Genomic DNA, 6,724 nt, shown 5'->3' with positions numbered 1-6,724 from the left:
ATTTTGAAAAAAGCTTTTTCTGAATTGTACATTTAAGGAATTTTCAGTTGGAGAGAGAGAAAAAACATTTAGTATTACCATACCAAAGCCCTATTTTCATAGTCCATACTGTTGTAAGTAACTGGTTAGAGGGGTCATATGATGAGTCAATGTCAATGTCAGCTTTATTTGTATAGCTCTATTCAAACAACACATGTTCACCTTTCACCTTTCACCAACACGATCACCTTTCCGGCTTAACTTGGTCCTTGGAATTTTAAGTAAATTTTGAGTTGTTGATCTCAGTGTTCTTCCCGTCTGATGCTCAGTTAACAAATCTGATTAATGATGGTGCTAGGACATGCAGAGATTTATATACTAATAAAAGAAGCTTAAAATCAATCCTGCCACTTTATATGCCAGCTCAACAGGAAGTCAGCTATTATAGGTTGTTTGAAAAACGCATGCTCTGGAATTTGATATACTCCTCCTAGGCGATTAATCTGATCACCACCAATCTTGGTCAGAATGAAGTCAAGACATTGAGGATGTAAAATTGTGAGCAGATTTTTGATATCTCGAACGGTTTGGCCATGGCAAGGCAACGAATTTATGGTGAAAAAAGGGAAACAGGAAATGTGTTATAACCTCTGCATACATTGATTGATTTTTATGAAACAGTGTGTTCGCTGTAGGAGCCCGATCACATGAATGTGACTATTGTGAGTCAAAGTTATAGCGCCACCAACTGGCAGCAGGAAGTGTGTTACTTTCAAAATGCTTTAAGATCAATCTCTAGTTTTTCCCCAATTTGCTTTAAACTTCATTAGAATAATGTCAAGACATAACGACTGTAGACCTGTAAAAAGATTTTAATATTTTTCAAACACTGTTGCCATAGCAACAGATCAAACTTCAATATTTGTTTTGGATGGGTTTGAGACTCTTAGTATGCTTCAAATTATTTGAAACTCCAAACACACATCAGGATTGTTAGCCAGTAGACATGGGCAAAGCCTTAGAAATGGGCAGGGAGGAGGGGCTCTATAGCGCCACCTTTTGAAAAAAGTGGGGGGTTAGTTTAACCTACAGTCACCAAACTCGGTACACACATTGATCTCATTAAGCCGGACAACTTTCTAATTTAAAGTCATTAGCTCTGACCAACAGGAAGTCCGATATTTTGGTTTGAATGTGAATTTTTTCACCCTCTCTCTTCCTCTCTGTGGTACCCCCCCTCCACCTCCCCCTCGCCCCTCACTCCCTCCTCACTCCCTCAGTCTGAGGCCGGGTTCACACCACAAGCGGCAGCAGAGCGTAAGCAGCGCGTGAGCGTGAACTGCAGCTGCAGAGACGCGCGAGTATTCACACTGGAAGCGTTTGTACAGCGTCACAGCAGCGGCTTGAATCTACATATAAAGTGAGCATTTCTTTACAAAGACAGTTATAAATTTGTTTTTATAAGTTGGTCATTGTTAAACTTGATAGTCTTGAAAGTTTGTTAACATGCAAGGTGTACAACACTCACATATAAACATAAAATAAAAATAAATAAATAAATAAAAGCCTTGTGTCATCCATTGCTGCACACAAATGAGGTAAGCTTTGTGTTTTACATCATCTGACGCGTGAACATGTTTACAAGACTGCAAACTCGGCGAAAAAGACAGCAAACTCGGGTTTGATTTGGGTATGCAAGAGCCTATATTGCTGTCTGTGTAATAACTAAAATAATTTTTATATATCATATTTTCTGGCTAGTTTAGTTTAGTTTTCTATAATATACCATACTTTAGCCCAAACTGAATAATTAAAAACAAGTTTAAATGAGTAAATCTTCTATAAATATTTTTTAATATTGATTTTCTTTCCTGACATACTTCAGTTCTTGTTAAAACACACTAGATATGCTTATTCTGTGCATTTTGAGCACTTTTTGTGTGAAATCATATTTATTTTGTCCATCAAAGGTGTACTTTCACTTTAATTGAGCGTTAATTAGCAGCGCAACAAAAATAGACCCAGCGCCAAAACGATCGTGGCACTGCTGCTTCTGCTCTGCTCCTGCTCCGCGCTGCCGCGCAGTCTCTGTGTGCGGTGTGAACGCTCTCATATGTTAACGTGGGCGCCGAAAAAAATACGCGCTGCTGCCGCTCTGCTGCCGCTTTTGGCGTGAACCCGGTCTGACTCTTGTGTTTGTGTGAGAGAGTGTGTGTGTGTGTGTGTGTGTGTGTGTGTGTGTGTGTGTGTGTGTGTGAGGGTCTCTGTCTGTGTTTCTCTCTGTACTTGTTTTGACTATACTTGTGAGGACCAAATGTCCTCACTTATTTTGTGGAATACTTTCACAACCCACTAGTGAGGACATTTGACTGGTCCTCACTATTTTAAAAGGCTTATAAATCAGCCAAAATATGTTTTTATTTAAATCTAGTAATGGTTACATGTTTCTGTGATGGGTTGATTTAGGAGTAGGGATTGGGTTAGGTGATAGAAAATTGAACCATGACATTATATCACTATTTGGAAAGGACTACTTTTCAAATGTCATTTGAGTTACAACATACAAGACTTAAATCTTTGTTTTGTTTTGTTTGTTTTTTCAAAGGAGAGTGTGTGTTTTCTCGACATGGGTGTTATAGAATGTGCTGTGTTTGCAAACATTATGTACAATGCATGTCTTTAAATTAATTATTTATTGATATAATTCAAATTGATTAAAAATCACTATTTAAGTAAATTTCACTTGATTTTATAAAAGTGGCTATTTAAAATAAACTTGCATAAGTGAGCAGAAAAATCTAGACATGTACCTTACTACTACCTGAGACTGATATTAAAATCGTCTTTGCAGGTTATGTGATTTGGCTCTATTAATTTTTTTTTTTTTTTTTTCATCTTATACCACACATATTGAAATTAAATGAAAGCATGCTGCTTTTGGTGCATAAGATTGGTGCACCAATGATAGTTCAGGGAGGTCTAAAAACACATGAAGAGAAGTGTTAGGATTATACAACATCAGCAGTCACAGACATTCGCATTAGACTGGATTAGATTTCTCAGAGCACTGTGGAGTTTGAGAAAATAACAGTATATAATTTGCTCTGGAATTTTTATGGAGGTTGTCTGAGAAAAACATAGACATGGCAGATTAGAATGATATTCTGCACTCATTTGAAATTAACTTATGACATTCTATGACATGACATTCAATTCATCTAAATTCATCAAAATATTATGGATGTGGTTGTTGTGGTTTGTGATCAAATGGGCACCAGCTGCTGCAGTAAATGTGATGTATTCAAATAACTTTTATAATATCCTTTTATGTTTACCCCCTTTAAATGCCTATTGCCCGCTGTGTACAGTTGCCCTGAAGCCACCGGGTTGGCGATGCAACCTGGCTTGGGCCCGCCATCGCTGCTTGCAGCTATATTTAGGGCCAAAGCCCTGTAAAGGGCTGAAGGCCCTTTTGTTTTCTTCAGGATTATTAGGGCCAAAGCCCAAGGGGCTGAAGGCCCTATTGTTTTCTTTAGGATTATTAGGGCCCGAGCACCGATGGTGTGAGGACCCTATTGGAATTGCTCCGTTTATTATAATAATTGGCTGAGCAATTACAATAGGGTCCTCACACCATCGGTGCTCGGGCCCTATTGTAATTGCTCAGCCAATTCTTCTTCTTCTCCAAAATGAATCGCATTTTTGAGGGCCTAAACGTTCTCAAAAACTCATGAAACTTTGCACAAGCGTCAGAAGTGGTGAAAATTTACATCTGATATGGGTTTCAGAATTAGGTGTGGCAAAATGGCTCGATAGCGCCACCTACAAAATTTCAATTAAGCGCCCTTCGTGCTACGTTTCACGTACAGGTGTGAAATTCGGTAAACAGATGTAACAGCCCAATACCTACAAAAAAGCCCGGGTGCAAAGTTTGTAAACCCAACAGGAAGTGAGATATTTTGAATTTTCTCTACAAAATTTTGGCAGTTTTTGCCATTTCCACATGTTGTATTTTAACGAACTCCTCCTAGAGCTTTAATCAGATCAATATTAAATTTGGTCAGTCTAATCTAAAGAGGTTAAATTGCGAAGATCTAGAGTTTTCGCTGAAGGGCGTGTCCGTGGCGGCCTGGCAAAGTTTGATGTTTCGCCATGAAACAGGAAGTTGTTGTAACTCAGGCATACAATGTCTGATCTGCCCCAAACTTCACATGTTTTATTAGAGTCCTGGCCTGAAGATATCTATATGGCAATATTCAGTTACAGTCATAGCGCCACCTGTAGGCAACAGGAAATGACATGTTTTACACTGTGATTAACTCCTCCTAGAGATTTAATCAGATCAATGTCATATTTGGTCAGTCTAATCTAAAGGCCTTTGAGATGTTAAATCGCAAAGATCTTGAGTTTTCGTTGAAGGGCGTGTCCGTGGTGACCGACAAAGTCTGATGTTTCACCATGTAAGGTGAATCACTTTTTTGAGGGCCGAAACATACTCGAAAACTCATGAAACTTTGCAGATGCGTCAGAAGTGGTGAAAATTTACTTCTGATATAGGTTTCAGAATTAAGTGTGGCAAAATGGCTCGATAGCCCCACCTAAAAAATTTCAATGAAGTGCCCCTGACGCTACGTTTTTTACATACAGGTATGAAATTTGGTACACACATCTAACAGCCCAATACCTACAAAAAAGTCTCTTGGAGTGAAATCTGAAAACCAACAGGAAGTCAGATATTTTGAATTTTCTTTGCAAAATTTGTGCAGATTTTGCCATTTCCAGACGTTGTACTTTAATGAACTCCTCCTAGAGCTTTAATCAGATCAACATCATATTTGGTCAGTCTAATCTAAAGGCCTGTATGACGTTAAATTGCAAAGATCTAGAGTTTTCGCTGAAGGGTGTGGCCGTTGCGGCCTGCCAAAGTTCGATGTTTCGCCATGAAACAGAAAGTTGTTGTAACTCAGGCATACGATGTTGGATCTGCCTCAAACTTTACAAGTTTTATTAGAGTCCTGACCTGAAGATATCTGTATGCCAATGTTCAGTTGCAGTTATAGCGCCACCTGCCAGCAACAGGAAATGACGTTTTACACTGTGATTAACTCCTCATAGACATTTAATAATAACAACATCATATGTGGTCAGTCTAATCTTAGCCTTAGTGACATTTAATTGCAAAGATCTTGAGTTTTCGTTGAAGGGCGTGTCCATGGCAGCCTGACAAATTCTGATGTTTCGCCATTAAAGAGAAAGCTGTCATAACTCAAGCATGCAATGTCCGATCTGCTCCAAACTTCACATGTGTGATAAGAGTCCTGGCCTAAAGACATCTATATGTCAATATTCAGTTAGTCATAGTGCCACCTGCTGGCAACAGGAAATGGTATCCTTTACACTTTAGTTCACTCTCAGAAAAACATTTTAATATGCCATGATGTACCAAACATACTAGAAATATGTTAAATCATGAAGCACTTGGCTAAGTGCTAATGTATGCGATTAAAGCCAAGAAACAGGAAGTTCTAGTAACTCAGGCATACAATGTCTGATCTGCTCCAGACTTCACATGTTTGATAATAGTCCTGGCCTGAGGACATCTACATGGCAATATTCGGTTACGGTCAAAGCGCCACCTGTTGGCAGCAGGAAGTGTGGCACTTTGAAATGACTTGGCTATATTTCTCCTGTATTTACTCGCTCACATCCATGTCACCCACTGTTCACTGTTTTCCTGATGCCAACGGGTGGCAGTTAGCCCGGGTGCGAGGGCCCTTTCATCGCTGCTTGCAGCTTTAATTAGGGCCAAAGCCCTGTAAGGGGCTGAAGGCCCTATTGTTTTCTTTAGGATTATTAGGGCCAAAGCCCAAGGGGCTGAAGGCCCTATTGTTTTCTTTAGGATTATTATTATTAGGGCCAAAGCCCTGTAAGGGGCTGAAGGCCCTATTGTTTTCTTTAGGATTATTAGGGCCCAAGCGAATTAGCACGCAGGGCCCTCTTGTTCTTCTAAGGATTATTATTATTTATTTATTTATTTATTTATTTATTTATTTTTTTTCGTCTTCCGGGGCTTTTTGGGGGCCATAACATGCTCAAAAACTCTTGAAAATTGGCACACACATTGGAATCCGCGGCCATTAGGACGCCGCAGAGGCTGGTACCCGGGCGTGGCAGGGGGGCTCGACAGCGCCCCCTTGAAAAAAGTCTGAAAATTTGGTCCATATATTAAACACGCTTGCACGTATTAGTATGAAACTCGGTACACATATAGACCTCATTGGGCCGAACAACTTTCGTGCTCTAAGTTAAACGCCACGCCAACAGGAAGTCAGCTATTAAGGGTTGTTTGAAAAACGCATGCTCTGGAATTTGATATACTCCTCCTAGACGATTAATCCGATCGCCACCAAACTCGGTCAGCATGAAGTCAAGACACTGATGATTAAAAATTGCCAGCGGATTTTTGATATCTCGAACGGTTTGGCCGTGGCGAGGCAACGAATTTATGGCGAGAAAAAGGAAACAGGAAATGTGTTATAACGTCTGCATACATATATTGATCTTTATGAAACTTCACGAGTGTGTTGGTTGTAGTAGTCTGATCACATGGATGTGACTATTGTGAGTCAAAGTTATAGCGCCACCAACTGGCAGCAGGAAGTGTATCACTTTTTGAAATGCTTTGAGATCACCCTCTTATTTTTACCTGATTTGCTTCAAACTTCATCAGTGTAATGTCAATACA

This window comes from Megalobrama amblycephala, linkage group LG12 (genome assembly GCF_018812025.1).
Source record: "Megalobrama amblycephala isolate DHTTF-2021 linkage group LG12, ASM1881202v1, whole genome shotgun sequence".
NCBI classification, from domain to species: Eukaryota; Metazoa; Chordata; class Actinopteri; order Cypriniformes; family Xenocyprididae; genus Megalobrama; species Megalobrama amblycephala.
This window is presented reverse-complemented; position numbering follows the sequence as displayed.